Below are 26,632 nucleotides of genomic sequence, written 5' to 3'. Positions count from 1 at the left end.
TACAGGCACATCAACCTCATCAATACCTACAACTTTCATGTTTTGAGCAAAGTCAAATTCGGCCTCTAACACAGTGATCTAAAACCGGACAGAATTGGGGTTCAAGAACCCTAACTTTTCAAATTTCACACCAAATCCAAAATTGATTGCATTTAACCACAATTCACACTCACTAGAGTCATTTCCAACCATTACAATTCATCATACAAGCCCCCAACATCAAGATCATATTAAACCAGAAAAATTCCCAATAAAATAAAAACTTCACCATAACAAGCCAAATCAAGAAATAAATCACATTTTCACACACTCATGCCACTTCTAAGCATCATATGACCATTATTAGAGGTAGTAGGGTGTTCAAGCAACACTTACCAAGAGATCAAGAGAGAGAGGGATGTAGGACACCTTTGCTCTTCAAACAAAGTTCACCAAACAACTTGCTAGCACTAGAAGGAAGAAATTTATGGAGTAAAAACTAAGTTAAGCAAGTGGTTTAGTTGATTTGAGCTTGGAGTTGGCTAGAATATTGAAGAGTTTTGTCTTTCTTCTTGCTTAGGGAGGGCCGGCCATGGAGGAAGAAAATGAGAGAATTTTTGGTGAATTTTTTTTGAAGATATTTACTTATTTGGGTCAAAAGTCAAAAAATGTCAAAAGGTGAATAGTAACTCTTAAAGTAAGACTAATGACATGGTGACAAGTGGCACTACATTAAATGCAATCTTATCATTTCTTTTCTCTCTCACATCAATCACTTCACACACACTACTTATCTCTTAACACCCGATAAATTTATAACAGTATCCGAAACTTAACCTTATTGGCCGAATTTTTCCGAACTTTTCGCACTAGTGGGTCCCACGTCCATTATTTATCCTTAATTTTCTAAAAACTCGCCAATGCTAGAAAAATCATCTTAAAACTATAATTGCTCATAAAATCCTCTCAGAAAATATTTCTAAGCCAGAATATGCAAAATTATGCAATTAAAGGGGAATAAACCCTAGGAAAATAATTAGGGTTTTACGGGCTCTCACATAAACTCAGCTGAGACTTCATTTAAAGCAACTGAAGTTTTTTCCTTTTTAATGCAGACAGTCTACTTCTACAATGGATTCACCGTATTGTAGCCATTCATCCTTTTTAGTTTCATACATGAAAACAACAGCTTTGACAGCAAACATATTCATGGAATCACATTCAAACGATAACCAACAGCAAGAACATCAAAACACTTCAACTTCAGCAACCCAAAAGAAATTCCACACTGCTGCAACAAGCCGAGAAATTCAAGTTTGTCGCGCCCCATTTTTTGATAAATTAATAAAATGGTTTAAAAAGTGTGTTTGTGATTGGAAAATGGATTATGATTTAAAAGAAAAATGGGTCTAAATGGGACTTTTGAAAATGCGACGATTTGACCCAAGAAAAATAGTTCAAAAAGGGTTTTTTATATGAAAAATGGAGTCGCCACTTGGTATAGAGTTAGGGTGTACCAAGTCACCTAAAAAAAGTGAATTTTTTAAGGAAAAAAGTAAGAAAACCCTTTTGAACGACTCCTAGTCCACGTAATCAAAGAAAAAGGTTCGGGAGTCACATTTGACGAAGGGGAAGGCAAGGATAAAAATCCAAGGCACCCCTTCGACCTAGCCAAGGCTAGTTGCGTTGATTTAATCAAAGATTTTCTTGTTTTAACCAAAGAATTTATTACATTTGGATGCACTACATGAATGCAAAAGAAAAGAAAAGAAAAAAAATGCAAACCTAAATTCTAAAATGTCTCTTGTAAGGTTTTTGGTCCCAACCACATGAATTGTGACGGCCAATAAAGGAAAACCTTATAGAGGTCGATTAATGCAAATGATGGCTAAAGTACAAGTGTGCAAGTGTAGAAAAAGGTGTACGTGTGAAATTGAAAAATCCAAGTGTTTGTGTGCAAGTGTACGAAAATAGAATAATAGATATATAAGGTAAGGTGGAATTCCATTTGTGAGGTGAAATTGAGCACGTGATGAGAAAAATGTAGTGAGAAAGTATGGTTTAAGAAATGTGAAAAAATGTGGTTAAAATAGTATGTAGGTGATAAAAATGAAAGTATGACCCTAGAGGAATGCAACAAGTCGGGTACGGGGGTTGACTCCTAACTTTTCGACTTCGATTTTCCCTTTGATTAGAAGGCGAAACTAGCGTGCTAAGGCTATCGAGTAGCCACACTCGCTCGTTTCCCTTATCGGAAGGGATTTTCACGCAAATGAGCCCTAACTAGCATGAGATGCAAGTCCTAAAATGAAGGGGAAGGGGTTTGAGGAACATACCAAATGACAAACTAAGGAAAAATGCGTGATATGTGGTGATCATGCACTTAATGAAAAAAAGGAAAAAAAGAACCTATTGGGTCTAGCATTGGACTAGCCCATTCTATGAATTCCGACTAGCGTTGGACTAGTGGAAACGATAAAAGAAGCCACAACTAGCGTTGGACTAGTGTGGTGACGTACATTCATCCATTCCATTCATCTATACTACAAAAAGCGAGTAGACATGCGAATCACTTATAAACACGTAGCACATAACACTTAGCATGCTTGACTAGATGCAAAATCCTAATAAAGCATTTAACATATAACACATAGGCATGCAACCATTACATTTGCTAACTAAAACAAAGGGGAAAGGGGAAATGGACCAAATTACTTGCTACGCCCTATCTATTACAAGCCAAGAGGTGTACACATACCCCATTAATAAAAATCAAAAGTAAATGGAATAATTGAAAGGAAATAAGGAGAGGCTAGGAAAGCAAATAGACATGCAAATTTCAATTAGCACATTAGTCACATAAGAGAAACAAGAAAGATAAAAGGAATTATACCGCTCTCTTTTGTAGTGTTAAATGGCCGAGACTTAAACTGGGCTAAGTCACCAACTAACGGGATAACATATGCTAAAACCATTCAAAGCAAAGGATTAACGCACCAATTTAGTTATAAGATATAAACAAAACAATTGGAATCCACCAAATCATTAAATTTTCCCCCAATGGCAACTTAATGAAGTAAAAAGCTAATTAAAGACCAAGCAAAGGCATGATCATCCAACCTCCAAGCATAAGATCTACTAAAGACCCAAATGCAAGCACTACTCAACTCATTTGAACCTAATTGAAGCATTTAAAAACTCAAAGGTCCCCAAGTAAAGAAAAATAAAGTCCAAGCAAACATTATATCTCAAGAATCCAAGAGTGAATGAAGGTCCATGAATGGTTTAAACTTGCATTTCTAGGACCCAATAATGACCACTAATCAATCACAATCAACGTCAAAATGAATCATCAAAGAGCTTCAAAGTTCCCCAAAATAATAAAGATCCATTAATGATTCAAATGCAAACACCTTAGGACCTAATTGTTAGAACATGGAATGTAATTGGGCCATAATGCATTGCTGCAAAAATATCAGGGATCCAATTGATTAGCTTTCTCAAATTTGTGGGTCATAGTAACATTAAGGACAAGCCAAGGGGTCAAAAATGTAATTCTCAAAAAAAACCATGCATGCAACGAAGGAAGATTTCTGCATTTCTGGCTTCCTTTCCTCTGCAGCATACTTAACCAAATGGATCATCAACAAGCATCATCTTTTGGAATCAAACAACCACAAGACACAACTTCCAATCATCTACCAAGCCAAATATTACATTTTATTGCAGGATTAAAGCTGAAAAACTAGATTGGTGACTGCTAAAAACAAAAAGAAATAACAACAAAAAGGAAAGGAAAAAAAAACAAAATGCAGCAAGAGTTTTCGGCCACCTTCTTTCCTACGCTTTGAAGTTTCGGCAAAACGAAGGGAGTTGGGGAATTAAAGTGCAATTTCAGTAATGTTTCATGCAAGTTTCATGCAAAATGACAAACCAGATTTTTTGCTATAAAGCATTCGTCAACTGGGGCAGATTTCTGAAATTTTTCAATGCAATTTTCCATCCCAAACACAGCTAAAACTTTAAACGAACAATGCCACTTTGACTTTAACAACAACCATCACCAAACTAAGCATCCAAATAAGCCAAAGACATGGGAGGAAATCACACAAATGCCTGGAGAAAAGTCCAGCAGACATTCGGCAAACTGGACAGAACAAAAAGAAAAGTTTTTGCTGCAATTTTCTGCTGCAACTTCCGCATGCTCCAATTCATGTGTACTTCACATCAGACAGATTGCACCAAGCTCATGGGTTTATTAACTCAAATCAATAAAAACCTCAACCCATTTAGTTAGCATAATCTGGACAAGGTTCTTGATATGCCAAAAGGAGAAGAAACACGCAATAACAAGGGAAAACATGAAACCAGAATCTTTAAGAGCTAATCTTTGCTTTGTCTAATACAATTTCCTTTTCCAAGAACATCTAACAATTTCGGCCAAACAACTGGAAACAAGATGTCACGAAACTTTCATTTCATCTTTTCAGCACCCAAATGAAACAAGCAAAAGATGTCTAAAACCAATTTCAAGAGCTGTTGCAGGACCAGAAAAAACCATAAACGTGAGAAACGAAGTGCGGCTTTTCTTGTTTTAAACAAAAATTCCAAATAGCATCTTGACAGAAATCCAATGTTAAAGTATTTCATTGGATAGATTAAAGCAATAAAAGTGACTCAAACACACACCAGCGGCAAAAAATATGCATCAAGAGATGCTACAAGCACCCGTGTCTCTAGAACCCAAGGGAAAGTGAAATTGCAGCAGAGGCATGAAGATACCCAACGGCAAACATGCTTACAATCTACTATCATAGGAATCGAATGTTAACAAACCGCAGCTTGAACCAGCAAAAGAAGGTACCATAAAACAGCAAGTAAAACCCCAGCTTAGGAAGAAAAGATTACCTGCAATGCTTTCTTCCTCTTCCGAAGGTGATGACAACGGCATGAAATGGAGATAACTCCACTCCTTGCAATAGACAGCGGCTGCAAAGGCTTCTCGTCCCCTGCCTCACAAAGTTCTCTTTTTCCTAAAACTCTTCTCCTGATTTTCTTCCTTAGTCACGGAACTTTCCCCCCAGATTTCAGCCGTCAAAAGCCTCTTGCCTTCTCGCTCAACTCAGCCGCAAGTCTGACTTTTTCTCGTCCCTTTTGCCGTCGCCTCCAGTTTCTCACCGTAGCTCTCTTACATTTCTTCCTCCTGGTTGTGGTTTCTTCTTTTCTACCCTAGCCCCTCATCCGATTCTATTCTCAGCAAGTTTTTGTGGTTTTTGCTCTCTCAAAACCCTCCTTAAACCTGGCCGCCAACTATCTCTGTCCCTCTCTTTTCTCCCTTCGGAGTTTTTTCCTTTCCAAGTTTCTTTCTCTGCTTAGCCGTCACCTCCCATATGAAGCCTCCCACGTAACTTCACGTTTCCGCCGCCCCTTTTTCTGTTTTTTTTTTTAACTCTCAGCCGTTGTATCCCCCTAAAATCCCTCTGTTGCGGCTTCCGTTTCTGTCTTTCTTTTGCTCTCTCCTTCTTTTTTCCAAACTCAGCCGCTAATTCCTTTCTTCTCTAAAACCCTCTCCCCCTGCGGCTGCTGCTTCTTGTTCTATTTATATGAAGCACTCCCAGGTTAAACCCTCATACGAAGGGTGCTGATGAGGGGTTGGTCCCTGCCTTCCATCCAGCCCTTCGATGGTTAGTGAGGCTGTCATTTGCACGCTGCAAAAATTTGCAGCGTGCATGCTGCGGCTCTTTTTTTTTTTTTTTTTTTTTTTTTTTCTTTAATTTTCTCTTTCAAAATAAATAAACAAAATGCCAACAGATTGAACTTAAAAGAAATGAACGTATTTTTGAACCATTTTCTTTTTTTTCCTTTTTTTTTTTTATTTTTCATTCTCATTTTTTCCATTTTTTCCAAGAAAACATTGCATTTAAATCAAAACAATTAAAACACATTTTTTTGAATGCTTTTCTTTTCTTTTCGAGAAATTCTATGCTAAAAACTTAAAAATAATAATAATAACATGAAAAACTAAAAAAACTAAAAATTAAAAAGTGAATAAAACGAGCACAAACTAAAAAAATAAATAGTAAATGAAATTACACCAAAATTTGGTATCTACAGTTTGCCCCTCTTTGTCTGAGTTTTGGAAAAACTTGAGACAAAGAAGTAGACACCAAATGCTCACCTGTGTTATTCGGCTACGAGCGTCTCGAACGATGGACGCTTTAGAAATGGGGACTGACCCCTTTGACAAAAATTTAAAATGGGATTGACCCAAATAAACGTTAAAATCATGGGACTGACCCAACTAAGCTTTTAATCATGGGACTGGCCCGAAAATGCTTTGACAATCGGACAGTGGGATTAAAACCAATCCTGCCGTGATGAAACTTGATTTGATTTTTGAAAATTTTTTTTTTTTTTTGTTTTTTTTGTTTTTTTTTTTTTTGATTTTTGATTTTTTTGAATTTTTTTTTTTATTTTTTGATTTTTTGAATTTTTTTTTTTTGAAAAACTTCCCAAAAATAATTTGCCCCAGTATGATGAATTGATCAGCGGGATTACACCCGAACCTGCCTTGGTTGTATTGGCGGCACAAATTTCAGACTCAATGGGATGTTGGCGGCACAAATTCCAGGCCCAACGTGATTTTGTGAAGTTGGCGGCACGAAATCCAGACTCAATTTGATCTTTGGAACGTTGGCGGCACGAAACTCAGGCCCAACATGAATTTTGGAATGTTGGCGGCACGAAACTCAGGCCCAACGAGATGTGATGTGATGTTGGCGGGATAGAAACCAGTTCTACCGAGGTCGGAGGGATAAAACCCATGCCCAACGAGAATAAAAGCGGTCAGAGGGATAAAACCCATGCCTGCCGAGGTCGGAGGGATAAAACCCGTGCCCAACGAGAATAAAAGCGGTCAGAGGGATAAAACCCATGCCTGCCGAGGATAAAAGCGGTCAGAGGGATAAAAGCGGTCAGAGGGATAAAAGCGGTCAGAGGGATAAAACCCATGCCTGCCGAGGATAAAAGCGGTCAGAGGGATAAAACCCATGCCTGCCGAGGTCGGAGGGATAAAAGCGGTCAGAGGGATAAAAGCGGTCAGAGGGATAAAACCCATGCCTGCCGAGGTCGGAGGGATAAAACCCGTGCCCAACGAAAATAAACACGGTCAGTGGGATAAAACCCGAGCCTGCCGAGGTCGGAGGGATAAAACCCGTGCCCAACGAAAATAAAAGCGGTCAGTGGGATAAAACCCGAGCCTGCCGAGGTCGGAGGGATAAAACCCGTGCCCTACGAAAATAAAAGCGGTCAGTGGGATAAAACCCGAGCCTGCCGAGGTCGGAGGGATAAAACCCATGCCCTACGAAAGTAAAAGCGGTCAGTGGGATAAAACCCGAGCCTGCCGAGGTCAGACTTGATCTGATTTTTCGACTTTTCTGATGATGATTTTTGATGTTTGATTTGATTTGATTTGATTTTTGATTTTTGATTGATTGATTTTATTTGTTCTCTTCTTTTCTTTTTTTTTTCTTTTCTCAAAAATAAATTTGCCCCAGTTGGATGAAATTTTTTCTTTTTTTTTTTTTTTTTTTTTTTTTTTTTTTTTTGCAATTTGAGTCCATAGTTGATTCGATATCGCCATGTCGCTGCACCTTTTGATCAAATTTGATTGCAACTTTTCAAATCTGCCCTTGTTCACCTGGGGACTCTTCCCGACACCAATTCCAGTGCGATGTGTGATTACTTTCATCTGTGCCTGCAATTTTCTGCAAATGAAAAAAACAAAAGAAATTGCCACCATCATTTGCCCCGTTTTCCTTTGAGAATCGTGTAAACATGAGTCTTTCGACGCCTTTATTAACTTTTGCTGCGACAGCCGATTGAGTTGGATTTCTCGCCCTAAGGCTTTTCCGATTTTCAAACTGACCAGGTATATGCTTTGCCATATTATGAAGTTTGTGTAGCTGGCTTGGCTGGATTTCAACTGTTTCCAAAGGATGACTGAATCCAAGTATACTTTTTGAAATAAATCACAGGGATTGTCATTTATCACAATTCAACGATAAAAAATGAGGTATGCAAGAAAATTCACATGTCATGTAAAAATGAATATGCACAAGAATGCACATATAACCATGTGTGCTTAAATTCTACAAAAATGTCATGAATACAAGTAATTTGGGAAAAAATGAGTTTCCTAAGAATGTATGTGCAAAAGAATGTTTTTACCAAAATGACAGCTTTGGCCAACGGATGTCATATTCGAATCTCTGGGTATCCTTGTTCTGGGATTCAATGTTGCCAGAGGTATGACAAAAATGAGAAGAAATCTAAATGGACCAAACCACCAGTTGTTCCTCTTTGTGCTTGCTCATTGCAGAAACCTACCTTGGCGCCCATTCGGGTTTTCACCAAGGTTGCCCCCCACCCTTTTTGTTGGTTTTCCTTTTCTCTTTCTTCTTCTTTTTTTTCTTGAGGTGCCCTTGTGGGTTTTTCACCTAATGAAATAATGGAAGAGCTCAACCATAGTCGACTCAGGAATGTAAGTTGAAGATTGCTGGCATCAGTAAAAATGCGCTTCTCTTATAGACTTAACGAAGGTATTATGGACATCACGTGCCAGTTGATTAGCAAAATCCCTAATAGAAATGCAGCAAGTGACGAAAGCCAGGACTTTTGGGCTTTTGTAATGAGGTCAGGCGGGGTGTTTTCTAGAAAAGTTGAGGCTTGAAAGCAATTTGTGCTTATGAGAGGTGAAATAACCTGAGATTGCATCATTTTGAAATCATCTCCAATTTTTGAACGAAACCGAGGAAAATTTGCCCCAGTTTGATTGGATTTTTCTTTCTTCGTATTTTTCATTGCATTTTCTTCTCTTTTGTATTTTTCTTCAAAAACTAAATTTGCCCCAGTGTGGGGTTCTTTCTTCCTTTTCATCTCTTTTTCAAAACAAATTTGCCCCAGTATGAGGTTCTTTCTTTTCCTCAGATCTCTTTCAAAGATAAATTTGCCCCAGTGTGGGGTTTTTCTTTTCTTTCTGATCATTTTCAAAATGAATTTGCTCCAGTGTGGGGTTTGCAATTCTCAGGGGTTGCCAAACGAAAATTATTGTTCTGATGGCTCAAAAGGGACGACTAGGGATGAAATATTTTGATTGGAAAGGAAGATGGCCTGACTTTTGCCTCGTCTCTTGCATGATTTCCTAAAAGAAACTTTGCATAATCAAATAAAGAACATCTTACACATGTCTGAGTTGATAGGTTGAGAGAAATGTCTGTCCTTCCATCTCTCCTTTGAACACCCAATAAGCTTTGCCGATTTGAAGCAAATTTGCCTTTGACTTCGTCTTTCATCGCTTTAGCACTTTGTTTCTTTTTCAGAAGATCGGTGGCGGATCCTTTTGTTATGAACACAGGTCATGCGTTTTGACAACGTTGGTCATGGCACATAGCATTCAACTGCTTTTCAGTAATCAGAATCAATCGTTAATGACACTGCTTTAACCAATCAGCTTACAACCTGGCAGGAAAGGGATTTTCTCAATGAAGGAATTTCTCAATGAAGGCTTTTTCCTTTTTATGAAGGCTTTTTCCATGAAGGGGTCTCTCAAAGAAGAGATTTCTCAATGAATGGATTTTTTTAATGGAGGGGTTTTCAATGGTTTTTTCAATGAAGGCTTTCCCAAGGAAGGGATTTTCAATGAAAGGATTTTTAATGAAGGGATTTTCAATGAAGGGCTACATCAGATTCCAGAACAGTGATATCAAAGGATCAAATAATTTCATCTTTGGCCATCTCAAAGAATTAACAAAAATTCAGGGAAATAATCAAATAAACAAATAAAACAAATTGTGCATTTTATGAAACTTCAAATCAAAGCAGAAACAAGACAAAACTCAATTGCAAAAGATGCTTTCATTAAGCTATTCACATATGCAAGAAAAAGTTTTCGTGAATTTTAGTAAATGACAAACCCTTAGATTCATCGAAATTCCCTTTGAGATGGAGGATAATCAGCCATCCAAATTGTGCGGAGCTCCTTCAAGATTTTCAAATTTCGTCATTGGAGGTGGATGCTTCAAAGGTGTCACTGTGTTTGGGAAAGGGGTTTGTACTTATGTTCGGTCCTTGTTCTGCACTTCTTCTAATCAATATTTCCCCGGCCTCGATCATTTCCTGGACTTTCTGTCTAAGTGCTCTACAATCAGTAGTTGGGTGGCCAGGTGCTCCCGAATGATAGGCACAAAAAGATTGAGGATTATAATCAGGAGGAAATCCTTTAGCATAGGCTTTAGGAGGTATTGTACCAATTTTCCCTGCGGCCTTGAGCTGCTCATATAGTTGATCCAAGGGCCGGCCTAAATTGGTAAAAGTTCTATATCGAGCCGGGTCTTGGGTGCCAGCGGTTTGTTGATAGTTGTGATTATGGTTGACGGGTAATGTGGGTCTTGGATGATAAGGAGAGCGAGGTCTAGTTTGAAAACTATGTGGAGAAATATGAAATGGTGTTGTAGGCGTGTTTGGGTAATTTGGTCGAGGTCGAGGATGAGGGGTATTAATGTGATAAACAGGCTGAGGGTTTGAATAGTAAGGGTAAGGGTTGGAGTAGGTAAAGTGTGGTCGAGGTCTAGGTCTTGGGGTAGGGTTTTGATCCCAAACAAAAGTAGTTTCCTCCTCTTGCTTTTTGGGCTGTTGCTTCTTCCCATTACTACCTTGGCTTTGCAAAGCATCCAACTGTGATTTGAGGACAGACACATTAACAATCTTTCCTGCCCTCACGAAATCATCGTACTCCTCAAGCTTATTGACAATGGCAGCGAACGAGCATCCAGTCATGCGGAAAATTTCTTCAAAATACGGCGGATCATGTGCTTTGATGAAAGTGCGTATGATTTCATCCTCAGTCATTGGTGGCTCGACTTTGGCAGCTATTTTCCTCCACCTCTTGGCATAGGTCTTGTGATCCTCGGAGGGTTTTCTTTTTGTTCCTTCCAGTGTGGTCCGCGTTGGCGCTAGCTCACAATTGTACTCATATTGCCTTGTAAAGGCATTGGACAGGTCCAACCAGGTCTTTATCTTTTCGGGCTTCAGCTTGGAATACCAGTCGAGCGCATCCCCCTCCAGACTTTCTGGGAATAGCCTCAAAGGCAGATTTTCATCATCTGTTGGTCTACCCAATTTGTTAGCGAACAATCGGAGGTGCGTTTTGGGATTGCCCGTCCCATCATATTTGTTAAACTTAGGAGTTTTGAACCCCTCAGGCAGTTGCACATTCGGAAAGAGACATAGCTCATCGTAATCCAAAACTCCTTGCTTGTTCAACACCTGACTCTTCCTCATGAATTCATCGAAACGGTCCAGGCGCTTTAATAACTTCACATCAATGGGAGCAGAGGATCCTCCCACCTCTGGTTTGGTTTGAATAAAATGGTCCGGCAGATAAGGCTCAGTGGTGGGGTAATAAAAAGCTTGTGTCTCAGGTGGTATATTTGCAGTGACTTGAGGTTGAGGACCTTGCATTTGAGTAGGGAAAAATGAAGGATTAGGAGGGTAGGTGTATGGCAGATGGATGGTGGGGTAGGTAAAAGTCCCTTCAGGTGGACCCTGCATGGGAAAAGTAGTCTGAACTGCAGGAATAACAAAAGGTTCAGATTGTGGTTGTGTGACGTGCGGAAGTTCAGGCTGTACCCCGCTACTGACAAGCTCGTCTATCAATTTCTTTTGGGAGGCCATTGTAGATGCCATTTCCTCAAACTTAGCAAGTAATTCGGCCAACTGAATTCCAGGACTTGTGGTTTCCGGCTGAGTAGTTGCCATGGTCTTATCGGATGATTGAGGCTTAGTACTCATGTTTACACAATTCTCTTGGGTTTCACTTCGGGATCGTGTAATGGTGGGACTTTTTCGAAACAGCTGTTTTTGGAAATTTTCCTGAGCATGCAAAAGATACATTTAGATAAACAAATCATTTGGTAGATTTCTGCAATTTATTCGAAAAGGAAAAAGGAAAAGACATGAGTTAGTGATTGTTAAAACAATTCAGATGCATGTCCTATGGGGGAACCCTTTTTTGTGCCAAGGGTAGGCCTAACATGAAAATGCAATCCTCCAGAGCAGGCACTATACCATACCCGATGGATCTGATCAACTCATTTAAGTGAAAAATAATTTTGAAAAATTTGGTCAATTGGAGTGCCGAGAGACATTTGTCAAAATGATGTCAACGTCCAAGTGGATTGATCACTTTTGATCGATACAAGAATCTGCAAAAACGCACAGGTTTGACCTTGACGAACTTCCTATCGAAGAGATTGGAATTCGTTTTGACAACTTTTCTTAGTGGAGCACGGGTCAAAACTCCAACTGATCAAATGGCATGGATACAATGGATGGTTTTCTCAAAAATCGACTAAATTTCCCAATTTGAAATTGACATTGAAACCCTGATTAGTCAAATGGGTTGAATGAAATTGACCATTTATTTAAAATCGACCGGATTACCCTAAAAAGGGAAACAGGTCAAATGAATTGAATGAAATTTAACTTATCCAAAATTAATCAGATCACCCTAAAAAGGGTAAATTGATCAAATAGATTGAACGCAACTTGATTTATTCAAAATCGGCTCGATTGCCCTAAAAATGGGTAAATTGGCCAAATGAATGAAATTGAATTAGTGATTTATTCAAAAATTGGCCGAATGACCCTAAAAAGGGCAAATTGGTCAAATGAATTGACGATTTATTCAAAATCGACCAGGTGACCCTAAAAAGGGTAAATTGGTCAAATGACCCTAAAAAGGGTAAATTGGTCAAATGACCCTAAAAAGGGTAAATTGGTCAAATGAATTGACGATTTATTCCCAATTGACCGGATGACCCTAAAAAGGGTAAATTGGTCAAATGACCCTAAAAAGGGTAAATTGGTCAAATGAATTGACGATTTATTCCAAATTGACCGGATGACCCTAAAAAGGGTAAATTGGTCAAATGAATTGACGACTTATTCCAAATTGACCGGATGACCCTAAAAAGGGTAAATTGGTCAAATGAATGGTTTATTCAAAATTGATTATGAATTGACAAAATGGATCGATTGAATCGTTCGGCCATTGATGGTTTCAGAAAATTAGTCTATGAGCTTTCTAAAATCACTATTTGGCCTCAATTTATTTATCGTCTCAATAGGAGGAATCATTTGTGAATTTCTTCAAATTAATGTCCTTCACGCAAGGGATTTTTACCAATTTTTGATAAAATGGCCAAAAAGTGATTATTAGATGCTCATATTCCAAAGATCACTCTACGAAAATGATCGGATCCTACCTTACCTTGTGCACTACCCCTTTGGATGGTACAAAATGTAAACGTGCAAGTCTCGTTGGATTAAGTATCCGAGACACAAGGTGGCTTATTCCTAACACGGGATCCCCTAAGTGGCATTCCCTTTCTAGGGTTTATGCATGATGCCAGTTATTAAAGCAGGAAAAAATGCAATTCGAAATGAAACGTGACCTAAGGAATCCTTTATCTGCCAGGGTAGGCCTAGAATGATATGCAATCATTAATCTATGAATGCAATATACAAAAATCTTTAGACGTGCAATAGCCTATCTACAAGGGTAGGTTCTAAAAGAAAGTCATGCCGGACCTCTTATTTCCTAATGTTTGTGAATGCAAAAGACAAGAGACAAGGAAACGTGAGTTCAACACATAACACATAACACATTTGGACAATTAGATAATATAAAAGGCAATAAAGATAAATAAGGAAAAAGGATTGGGACCCCTCCCCTCGTGAATAGTGTCCCTAGTTCAGGATAAGGCTGACTCTACCCTAGGCAATTCTAATATGGATGCATGAGGCTTGGCTTACTAATGCATCTAGACTCGATAGGTCATAGGCCCCCGAGCCTTCAGACTTAGAAACCAAGGGTCATCAATCCCAAGGTTCTTCGTCGGTGGCACGAGCGATTCCCCAAACACCGCTACGCACACATCGTGTCGCGGCTACGTGTTTGAGTGAATCTATCAAAATCCTCAACCTTCGACTAAAAGCTAAAGGCTATCAACCCATAGCTTAAAGCGGAAGATTGAGTGACTCATTGGAACATGCTACACACACATCGTGTCGTGATCACATGGCCAAGTGAGTCACCTAATCCTAGTAGGGTGGAGTGGCGTGACAAGCCACTAAAAGAAAAATAAATGAAGGGTGAATAATAAAGCGAATGCACGTATGCTAGTGCTCGTTTGGAGGGGAGGGATCGAGAACCAACGCAAGGCTCTAAGGTGATGTCCCCCACCCAAATGCAATGCAAGCGCGAGATAAGCAAGTAAACATATATCCAATCAACCAAACATACATTCGCAAGCGAGGGAGTAGTTGGATACGCGTGAAGTGCAAAATCCTAAAAAAGGGGAAAAATGCAACCCTAAACATCCAATGTGATAAATGAAAAGGTTAAAAAGAGAAAAAGGTTGATTAAATCAAATTTGCTCGGACTCTCGAATGTCCCCAGTGGAGTCGCCAACTGTCGCGCCCCATTTTTTGATAAATTAATAAAATGGTTTAAAAAGTGTGTTTGTGATTGGAAAATGGATTATGATTTAAAAGAAAAATGGGTCTAAATGGGACTTTTGAAAATGTGACGATTTGACCCAAGAAAAATAGTTCAAAAAGGGTTTTTTATATGAAAAATGGAGTCGCCACTTGGTATAGAGTTAGGGTGTACCAAGTCACCTAAAAAAAGTGAATTTTTTAAGGAAAAAAGTAAGAAAACCCTTTTGAACGACTCCTAGTCCACGTAATCAAAGAAAAAGGTTCGGGAGTCACATTTGACGAAGGGGAAGGCAAGGATAAAAATCCAAGGCACCCCTTCGACCTAGCCAAGGCTAGTTGCGTTGATTTAATCAAAGATTTTCTTGTTTTAACCAAAGAATTTATTACATTTGGATGCACTACATGAATGCAAAAGAAAAGAAAAGAAAAAAAATGCAAACCTAAATTCTAAAATGTCTCTTGTAAGGTTTTTGGTCCCAACCACATGAATTGTGGCGGCCAATAAAGGAAAACCTTATAGAGGTCGATTAATGCAAATGATGGCTAAAGTACAAGTGTGCAAGTGTAGAAAAAGGTGTACGTGTGAAATTGAAAAATCCAAGTGTTTGTGTGCAAGTGTACGAAAATAGAATAATAGATATATAAGGTAAGGTGGAATTCCATTTGTGAGGTGAAATTGAGCACGTGATGAGAAAAATGTAGTGAGAAAGTATGGTTTAAGAAATGTGAAAAAATGTGGTTAAAATAGTATGTAGGTGATAAAAATGAAAGTATGACCCTAGAGGAATGCAACAAGTCGGGTACGGGGGTTGACTCCTAACTTTTCGACTTCGATTTTCCCTTTGATTAGAAGGCGAAACTAGCGTGCTAAGGCTATCGAGTAGCCACACTCGCTCGTTTCCCTTATCGGAAGGGATTTTCACGCAAATAAGCCCTAACTAGCATGAGATGCAAGTCCTAAAATGAAGGGGAAGGGGTTTGAGGAACATACCAAATGACAAACTAAGGAAAAATGCGTGATATGTGGTGATCATGCACTTAATGAAAAAAAGGAAAAAAAGAACCTATTGGGTCTAGCATTGGACTAGCCCATTCTATGAATTCCGACTAGCGTTGGACTAGTGGAAACGATAAAAGAAGCCACAACTAGCGTTGGACTAGTGTGGTGACGTACATTCATCCATTCCATTCATCTATACTACAAAAAGCGAGTAGACATGCGAATCACTTATAAACACGTAGCACATAACACTTAGCATGCTTGACTAGATGCAAAATCCTAATAAAGCATTTAACATATAACACATAGGCATGCAACCATTACATTTGCTAACTAAAACAAAGGGGAAAGGGGAAATGGACCAAATTACTTGCTACGCCCTATCTATTACAAGCCAAGAGGTGTACACATACCCCATTAATAAAAATCAAAAGTAAATGGAATAATTGAAAGGAAATAAGGAGAGGCTAGGAAAGCAAATAGACATGCAAATTTCAATTAGCACATTAGTCACATAAGAGAAACAAGAAAGATAAAAGGAATTATACCGCTCTCTTTTGTAGTGTTAAATGGCCGAGACTTAAACTGGGCTAAGTCACCAACTAACGGGATAACATATGCTAAAACCATTCAAAGCAAAGGATTAACGCACCAATTTAGTTATAAGATATAAACAAAACAATTGGAATCCACCAAATCATTAAATTTTCCCCCAATGGCAACTTAATGAAGTAAAAAGCTAATTAAAGACCAAGGAAAGGCATGATCATCCAACCTCCAAGCATAAGATCTACTAAAGACCCAAATGCAAGCACTACTCAACTCATTTGAACCTAATTGAAGCATTTAAAAACTCAAAGGTCCCCAAGTAAAGAAAAATAAAGTCCAAGCAAACATTATATCTCAAGAATCCAAGAGTGAATGAAGGTCCATGAATGGTTTAAACTTGCATTTCTAGGACCCAATAATGACCACTAATCAATCACAATCAACGTCAAAATGAATCATCAAAGAGCTTCAAAGTTCCCCAAAATAATAAAGATCCATTAATGATTCAAATGCAAACACCTTAGGACCTAATTGTAAGAACATGGAATGTAATTGGGCCATAATGCATTGCTGCAAAAATATCAGGGATCCAATTGATTAGCTTTCTCAAATTTGTGGGTCATAGTAACATTAAGGACAAGCCAAGGGGTCAAAAATGTAATTCTCAAAAAAAACCATGCATGCAACGAAGGAAGATTTCTGCATTTCTGGCTTCCTTTCCTCTGCAGCATACTTAACCAAATGGATCATCAACAAGCATCATCTTTTGGAATCAAACAACCACAAGACACAACTTCCAATCATCTACCAAGCCAAATATTACATTTTATTGCAGGATTAAAGCTGAAAAACTAGATTGGTGACTGCTAAAAACAAAAAGAAATAACAACAAAAAGGAAAGGAAAAAAAAACAAAATGCAGCAAGAGTTTTCGGCCACCTTCTTTCCTACGCTTTGAAGTTTCGGCAAAACGAAGGGAGTTGGGGAATTAAAGTGCAATTTCAGTAATGTTTCATGCAAGTTTCATGCAAAATGACAAACCAGATTTTTTGCTATAAAGCATTCGTCAACTGGGGCAGATTTCTGAAATTTTTCAATGCAATTTTCCATCCCAAACACAGCTAAAACTTTAAACGAACAATGCCACTTTGACTTTAACAACAACCATCACCAAACTAAGCATCCAAATAAGCCAAAGACATGGGAGGAAATCACACAAATGCCTGGAGAAAAGTCCAGCAGACATTCGGCAAACTGGACAGAACAAAAAGAAAAGTTTTTGCTGCAATTTTCTGCTGCAACTTCCGCATGCTCCAATTCATGTGTACTTCACATCAGACAGATTGCACCAAGCTCATGGGTTTATTAACTCAAATCAATAAAAACCTCAACCCATTTAGTTAGCATAATCTGGACAAGGTTCTTGATATGCCAAAAGGAGAAGAAACACGCAATAACAAGGGAAAACATGAAACCAGAATCTTTAAGAGCTAATCTTTGCTTTGTCTAATACAATTTCCTTTTCCAAGAACATCTAACAATTTCGGCCAAACAACTGGAAACAAGATGTCACGAAACTTTCATTTCATCTTTTCAGCACCCAAATGAAACAAGCAAAAGATGTCTAAAACCAATTTCAAGAGCTGTTGCAGGACCAGAAAAAACCATAAACGTGAGAAACGAAGTGCGGCTTTTCTTGTTTTAAACAAAAATTCCAAATAGCATCTTGACAGAAATCCAATGTTAAAGTATTTCATTGGATAGATTAAAGCAATAAAAGTGACTCAAACACACACCAGCGGCAAAAAATATGCATCAAGAGATGCTACAAGCACCCGTGTCTCTAGAACCCAAGGGAAAGTGAAATTGCAGCAGAGGCATGAAGATACCCAACGGCAAACATGCTTACAATCTACTATCATAGGAATCGAATGTTAACAAACCGCAGCTTGAACCAGCAAAAGAAGGTACCATAAAACAGCAAGTAAAACCCCAGCTTAGGAAGAAAAGATTACCTGCAATGCTTTCTTCCTCTTCCGAAGGTGATGACAACGGCATGAAATGGAGATAACTCCACTCCTTGCAATAGACAGCGGCTGCAAAGGCTTCTCGTCCCCTGCCTCACAAAGTTCTCTTTTTCCTAAAACTCTTCTCCTGATTTTCTTCCTTAGTCACGGAACTTTCCCCCCAGATTTCAGCCGTCAAAAGCCTCTTGCCTTCTCGCTCAACTCAGCCGCAAGTCTGACTTTTTCTCGTCCCTTTTGCCGTCGCCTCCAGTTTCTCACCGTAGCTCTCTTACATTTCTTCCTCCTGGTTGTGGTTTCTTCTTTTCTACCCTAGCCCCTCATCCGATTCTATTCTCAGCAAGTTTTTGTGGTTTTTGCTCTCTCAAAACCCTCCTTAAACCTGGCCGCCAACTATCTCCGTCCCTCTCTTTTCTCCCTTCGGAGTTTTTTCCTTTCCAAGTTTCTTTCTCTGCTTAGCCGTCACCTCCCATATGAAGCCTCCCACGTAACTTCACGTTTCCGCCGCCCCTTTTTCTGTTTTTTTTTTAACTCTCAGCCGTTGTATCCCCCTAAAATCCCTCTGTTGCGGCTTCCGTTTCTGTCTTTCTTTTGCTCTCTCCTTCTTTTTTCCAAACTCAGCCGCTAATTCCTTTCTTCTCTAAAACCCTCTCCCCCTGCGGCTGCTGCTTCTTGTTCTATTTATATGAAGCACTCCCAGGTTAAACCCTCATACGAAGGGTGCTGATGAGGGGTTGGTCCCTGCCTTCCATCCAGCCCTTCGATGGTTAGTGAGGCTGTCATTTGCACGCTGCAAAAATTTGCAGCGTGCATGCTGCGGCTCTTTTTTTTTTTTTTTTTTTTTTCTTTAATTTTCTCTTTCAAAATAAATAAACAAAATGCCAACAGATTGAACTTAAAAGAAATGAACGTATTTTTGAACCATTTTCTTTTTTTTTCCTTTTTTTTTTTATTTTTCATTCTCATTTTTTCCATTTTTTCCAAGAAAACATTGCATTTAAATCAAAACAATTAAAACACATTTTTTTGAATGCTTTTCTTTTCTTTTCGAGAAATTCTATGCTAAAAACTTAAAAATAATAATAATAACATGAAAAACTAAAAAAACTAAAAATTAAAAAGTGAATAAAACGAGCACAAACTAAAAAAATAAATAGTAAATGAAATTACACCAAAATTTGGTGTCTACAAAGTTCATTACGGCGAAACCCCTCAATACGGCTCTAAGGATCTTAACAGGCTCAAGTTATGCAAATAAAGACCCAAGATGTAGCCTTTCATTCACCAAATTAGAGAAAACTATAACCTTTCAATCAAATATCAAACAAAATATCATACAAACTGTTATCTCAGCAACCGAAGGGAAAGAAAACTACAAAAGATTGCAACGGGCCGAAAGGTTCAATCTGGTTGCAGCCAAACTTTTAGTCCAAAGGTCTTAGCATACGACACAAAACCATACTCATAAGAGAATCATCAACATCAGCCGTCAAAACACCGAACAAAATCCATGATTTGGAAGCTATCTATAAGAAAAAGGTAAAAGGAGAAACTTACAGTGCTATTTCTGGTGAAGATTCGGCAGCAACAATGGTGGTTGAATCCGGTAAGCAACAACAGTCCCAGATGACACCAGATTCCTCTCTCGTTTTCCTTCACCTGAAGCTCTTCCTCTCCTCTGGTTTGTTCAGCCGTTACCCTTTTCTTAGCCGTCCTTCAGATTCTACTCAGACCTTTTTCCTTTGTCCAGTTTTCTTTCTTCTCCGTTGATTCACTCTTTCCTTTCCACCCTCGCTCTTTTTCAGTCGTCACACATTCCTCTGGGCTTGGTTGTTCTCTCTACCCCAAACCCTTTTCTTTTTCCTCTCCTTTTCTATTCAGCCCAGCCGTCGTTCCCTAGCTTCTCTTTTTTCCCCAGATTTGCAGCCGTCACCCTCTCTTTTATAACAAACAAAATACTAAACCCTCCTTTAAAGGGTTCTGATGGAAGCCAAGTCATTAGCCTTGTGGATCATCTGATGGTGAACAAAAACAAGGAGTTGCGATTCCTGCTTGAAATGTTATATGAAGAAATGGGCACGGATCCTGTGTAGCTCGGGTGCATGAGCCTGTTTCCCTTTTTTTTTTGTTTTTTTTGTTATGTGTTGATTTTTCCCTTTTTTTCTTTCTCTCTTTTTTTAATTAAATAACAATGAATTTGAATCTAAAATAACTAAAGCATATTTTTTGTGAATGATTTTCTTTTTTCGATAAATTCTATGCTAAAATGACTTCAAAAATAAAAATAAAAGGCTAAAAGTAAATAAAAACTAACATAAAAAATAAAAATAATAGTAAACAAAAATACACTAAAAATTTGGTGTCTACATTATTTTACTAGTTTATTTAATTATTTATTCATCCGTTTGCTCCAAATAATTTATTTCACCCGTTTTAAATTCATTTGTATGCAAAAATGTCCCTTTTATAATTTTAAAACGTTTTGTTAGTAAATTTAATTTTTCTACTACTCGTTTAGCGAGAAATAACGAGTACACATTTTTTGAGATAATATTCGTTTCGAGAGTGCATTAGTTTTGGAGAATTATGAATGATCAATAGTAGACTAAAAAAAGTTAATTGAGAGATTAGAAGTGAGTGAGTTCAAATTAAGCATTTACCGTGTGAGCGTCAATAGTTTCCCGAAAGTCGCGCCGGTACGACTAATTTGAGATTTGAGGAATTAATACTAGACTATTAAGGGTGAATAATTACCATATTAAATGAGGTACCTTGGAGGATTAGTGCATGAATGTATCAAACCCAAGAGAAATTGGTGGTACGAAACACTGACGCGACACTATTGAAGGTTGACTTTTTGCCCGACACTTATGGCTACTATTCCATTCTTTCTTCTCAAGTTTTAGCACACAAACAAAACCACATCTCTCTCTCCTCACTCCCTCATTTTTGGCCAGACCAAGGAGAAAGAAAAGGAACAAGAGAAAACTCGAACTTTTGCTCCATTTTGCTTCCATTCACTTGAGAAATCTTCACCCAACTCCTAAACACTTTGGAGATTAGTTTTATCTTGGAAGAAGACATCATCTTTAGGAATTTCTTGGATGATTTTCGATGAAAAATTTCTAGTTTCATCAAGAGTTTCATCTTGAGGTTTGAAGGTATAAACATCTCCACCAAAGGTTTTACTTTCTTATTTCATTTCTTGGTTTTGAAGCTTGTAGCTTCCTTATTGTTGTTGTTGCTTGGATTTGGTTGGTTGAAGTGGGATCTATGAACTCCCACCTTGGTTATATAAGGGCTGTCATGATGTTTATATTTGTGTTAGTGTGTTTGTGATGAGTTTTACTAAAAGAAACTAGAAGAGGAAAAAGAAAGAGAGAAAACCGTGAGAGGAAGTAAGTTGGCCGAATCTGTCCTGTTATTGCCTTGCCTATGTTTCAAATTTTTGATGCTCAAATTGTAAGAGCTTGGAAAATTGCATTTATATTTTTATTTTATTTTATCTTCATATATTATCAAAAGTGTTGCAGATACTATATAATTGATTAAATTATATGTTTAATTGATTTCTTATGAATTGAATATATGGAAATACCCTAAATCAATGTAAGAAATTTTCCAAGAAAACACAAATAAAGTTAGGAGTTAATGTATAAAATAATAAAACTACAGCCTTAGTAAGCAAATAAATTAAAGTTAAAAGATGAAGTTACCCTTGGAACCTAAAGAATTAACCAGGCAGCCAAGCAAAATAAGTTATCAGCAATTTTACAATAGGAACCGAGTGGAAGTAAGGCAATCAAATGCTAACCAAAACTTGGGCGGTGATTGAGAAAAATCGAAGAGAAATCAGCTGCCAAATATATTTGGACAGTTGGCCTGAGTGGAACAGTCTAGTATTGTGTAGTACCAATTGGAAAAGTTGACCACCGAATGGCATTTCCTTCTTCTAATTCTTAAGCCTTCTAAACAGAGAGATAAGTGAGTATAAGAGGAAAATATTTCTGGTTCCTTTCTGTTTCAGCTTGCAACCGAGAGAGAGTGAGGGAGAGAGAGTTAGACATTTGCTAGCTTCATTTCTCCAGCTTGCAACCTCAAAACCGTGAGCCAAAAGTGAGAGAGAGGGAGTGAAATCTTGCTGGTATACTTCCCCTACCAGCCTCAACCAATGAGAGTGAAGTAGATAGAAGAAAGAAGGAGAGTTGGTGCCGACCTTGAGGAACCGAAGCTAAGAAATCTGCCTGGTTTGCAACTTTTAAATCTTGAAAGACAGAGGTAAATTTTCTGTGATCAATCCTTATTTACTGAGTATAAATGAATATATATAAGCTGCAAGTTAAGTTTTAGCAGGGGAAAATGAGTTTCGACTGAAGAAAAGTTCTGGTTTAAGATTAAAATTGAAGCTGGACTGAACCTGTTGGAACCGAGAGAAGATTGATTAAGTTACAACCTGTTGTCAATGGAAAAATGGAAGAATGTTGTAGTAAATGCATGAAAACGTTTATTTCTGACATAAAGTGAAATTTAGCTATAGGAACTTGTGAAAGTTGGAACTTTGAGTTGAAAACAAAGAAAGAAACCTGCTGGAATTCTTATGGCATCATCCGAGAAAAAGGGACTGGATATGTAGCTTATCATTTGAGATTATGGAACAATTTTCATTTAAGAATTCAAGCTATTTGTTTACACTCTTGTGCTATCTGAGAAACTAAAGCAGAGTTGGTAACTTAAGTAAGAATATCTGCAAGAAATAGTTGGAGGTTCTGTCTAGCTAGCCGAAAGATGAAGTAAGGAAATTTTCCAATTTTCTTGACAGATTTTGGGTTCCAAATTCCTACATTGAAGCTGAATACCTTGCATAATTTTTTAGTTTTAGCATGCATGTTGGAGTTGAATGGGAACTGAATTAGTTAATGGAGAAATTTCTTGTTTAAAAACTGATTGCTGTCCAAAAACAATCACAGCTTGACCGAATGAGAGGAGCTAAGAAATTCATTTGTGCACTAGTTGGGCGGTGACCGAGAGGGTTCCATTCACTTCCCCTGTTGCCTAAAATCGAGAAACAACAAGAAGGAAAAACAGAGAACCTCTCTTACCTTCTCCAACCATGAACACCAGCCAAGAAACAAGAGAAACTCCAGCTCATTTAACCAAGGAATCGAGAGAGGGAAACAAAAGAAAACCAGAAATCTTGTTCCAGTCTAAACCGTGAAGAGACAATAGGTAATTAATTAAGCTCTTCTTCATTTTCCTGCTATGCCTGGTTAATAATTCCTTTGGATGAACTAGAACTGAGAAAGGAAGGAATTCACCGATAAAAGTTCTTCAAAGCTGGAAAATTCTGTTCAAAGTTATTGCATGCTACCCGATGATAAAAAGCTGCAATTTTTGAGTCTTTTCTCCTTCAAAATGTGTTAGATTATGTCTTCATGCATTATATATATTCCATAGTATACATATCTTGACATGGGTGCAGTACTTGACCTGAACTCAAGTGGAATGAGTGTAAAATATGAAGAAACCTTGCTGAAATCTGTTTGAAACTAAGGGAGACAGGAGCTTATTTTACAGCCTCTTATTGCGAAATTTTGAGGAGTTTTTGTGACAGCCCCACCTTCCCCTAAGGCGAACCAAAGGGGTTAGCGGACTGCCTGCCCAACTCTCGCCAGGACTAACGGTACAGTTTACGTCGGTCTATTACGTTCCGGAACATAACAATGCGCGCAAACAAGTCACAATCGCAAAATAAAAAAAAATGAAAGTTGAAGCCGAAGTGAACAGTAGAAGACACGTCAGAATCCGGTCGGAATCTGGCCGGATTTACGGCCGGATTCTCGGCCGGATACAAGGCCGAGAGCAAAACCAAGAAATTCAATTTTCCCTCGCAATCCGGCCGGATTGTCTGGCCGGATTCCAGGCCGAATGCAACTGGCCGGATTTCCAATTTTTCTCAGGCAATCCGGCCTTCAATCCGGCCAGTTTCTGGCCGGATTCCTGGCCGGATTCGACACTGTTCATCCACGCCAAATTTTTTTCCCCTTTTCGTTTGAAATCGCATTGATCCGAAATCCATCCAAACATTTACCAAACATATATATATACATCAATTCAACATTTACAAGCCAAAACGGCCTACCAAAATCATTCACTAAGGAAGTACACATTCGATTTGCCTATCAAAAGGAAATGAACCCGTTATACATTAGGGTTTCACTTCAAGAGCAATACAAAAGACTTTTACATGCTCAATTCGGCAATTGACTAACCAATCCATTCTCAAAAGTAATTATCGCCCTGTAAGGAAAACAAATAACACGGAATGAGCTAAAGCCCAGTGGTATACCACCCAATAAGCAATCAAAGTCATATAAGAATGAACTTTCATTTAAAGTGCACAAATAAGCAATGAAGCAAAACGGTAAAAGGATACGGTCGGCTCTCAAGAGCCCATTTCCACGCTTGCAATCTTGATCCAACCTCATTGACTCTCCGTCAATGTTAAAAGTACCAAACCGTAGACCACCCTTTACTTCCAATCCTTCCACCTAACATACCCCAACCGGGCCCGCACTTCATTTCAGTAGTTTTTGGTAATACTCGAGTTTACCGGAACCAAGGGTCTCATTACCACAAGGTTCCCCAGTACCGTCCCCGTGGCAATTCAATCTTCACGACCAAGCCCTCGCCGGCTCGATTCGATTGACTACCAAACGGGGTTGAGCTCAGTAATGCAGTAAGGCCGTTGGACATCGTCCAAACGACATCAATTCAGTTTCCATGAACTGGAATTCACCAACCAATATATCAAGTTCAATAATGCAATAAAACGGTAGCCAATCAATGACAATATCAAAAGAGGTGAGGGCGGTCAAGTACACCCTCACCTTAATCAATTCCAATATGCAAGTAAGCCTTCAAGGCTTCACATAAGCATTTAGCAAAGCCACATAGTAACCATTTAGTGAGTAGTATACTCACCAAGTGAGAAAGTGGTGTTTCATACACCGTGGTCACCAAGACGTCGTGAGCTACCGTCACGCCCTAAAACATGTAACACATACAATGAGACTCGAGAACGAGTCACCAAACAATGCTAAACACAACCCCAATAGGGTTTCATATGCATAAATGAACACGATAGCAAACCAGAAATTAAAATTAGCAATAGTCTTGGCCCCGATTAGGAAAAACTGTTTTACACTTATTATGCGGTAATGGCGTCAATTTCACTACGGTTATCGGATGGGGGTGTAAGACCCACCGTTTAGAAGCCAAGAAACAGGGTTACAACATTGTAGAAGGTCATTCAATCCAGTTCCTAACACAACTAGGTCAAATATACGAAATACTATACCAGAATCCCCAAAACAGGTTTGCAAAACGCAGAAAACTGTAATCGGTATATCTCAGTCCATACAAGTCCAATTGCCGAAATTCCAAAGGCATATGTTAGCTAAGACATTCAGATACATTTCATCAGAAGACACCAACTTCAAAATCCAAACTAATTCCAGTCAAAAAGGCCAATTACTATCGCAGTTTTCACATTCTGCTCCATGCAGAACAGCTACAGTAGAAACGGCATAACTCACTCCACACTCATCTAAATGACCTGAAATTTTACAGGCACCTTAAACACATCAATACCTACAACTTTCATGTTTTGAGCAAAGTCCAATTCGGCCTCCAACTCAGTGATCTAAAACCGGACAGAAATGGGATTCTATGAACCCTAACTTTTCAATTTTCACACCAAATCCAAAATTGATTGCATTTTCCTATCCAATACACCTCATAGAGTCATTATCAACCATTACAATTCATCATACAAGGCCACAACATCCCATTCATATTAAACTAGAAAAATTCCCAATAAAATAAAAACTTCTCCAAAACAAGCCAAATCAAGAAACAAATCATATATTCCTTCACTCATGCCACCATTAAGCATAATATAACCATCATTAGGTATAGGGGAGAGGTTGTAGCATCACTTACCAAGAAACAAGAGAGAGGAGGATGTTGGACACCTTAAACCTTCAAACAAGCTTCACTAAAGCACTCACTATCACTAAAAGGTAAGATTTTATGGAGCAAAAACTAAGTTAAACACTTGATTTGGTGGATTTGGACTTGTTAGAAGCTTGAATGTTGAAGAGTTTTGTCTTCCTTGGAGCTTGAGAGGGCCGGCTATGGTGGAGAGAAAATGAGGGAATTTTAATGAATTTTTGAAGATATTTACTAATTGGGTCAAAAGTAAAAAATTTGTCAAAAGGTGAATAGTGTTTCTTAAGTCATAACCAATGAGAAAGTGACATGTGGCATCTCATTAAATGCCTTCCTATCTTTCTTTTCTCTCTCACATCAATCACTTCACACACTCTACTTATCACTTAACACCCGATAAATTTTACACAGTATCCGAAACTTAACCTTATTGGCCGAATTTTTTCGAACTTTTCGCACTAGTTGGTCCCACGTCCACTATTTACTCTTAATTTTCTAAAAATTCTCCA

The 26,632-nt window shown here is 38.4% G+C and overlaps 1 long non-coding RNA gene across 1 annotated transcript; it reads left to right on the top strand.

Annotated features, from left to right (window-relative positions):
- The first annotated feature begins 22,106 nt into the window (after positions 1-22,106).
- Positions 22,107-23,305, top strand: LOC140013864 (uncharacterized). Its single transcript, XR_011820694.1, has 2 exons — positions 22,107-22,391; positions 23,081-23,305. It is a non-coding gene; the product is annotated as an uncharacterized lncRNA (long non-coding RNA).
- Positions 23,306-26,632: the final 3,327 nt, after the last annotated feature.

Source organism: Coffea arabica, chromosome 8c (genome assembly GCF_036785885.1).
Source record: "Coffea arabica cultivar ET-39 chromosome 8c, Coffea Arabica ET-39 HiFi, whole genome shotgun sequence".
NCBI lineage: Eukaryota > Viridiplantae > Streptophyta > Magnoliopsida > Gentianales > Rubiaceae > Coffea > Coffea arabica.
This window is presented reverse-complemented; position numbering and strand designations above follow the sequence as displayed.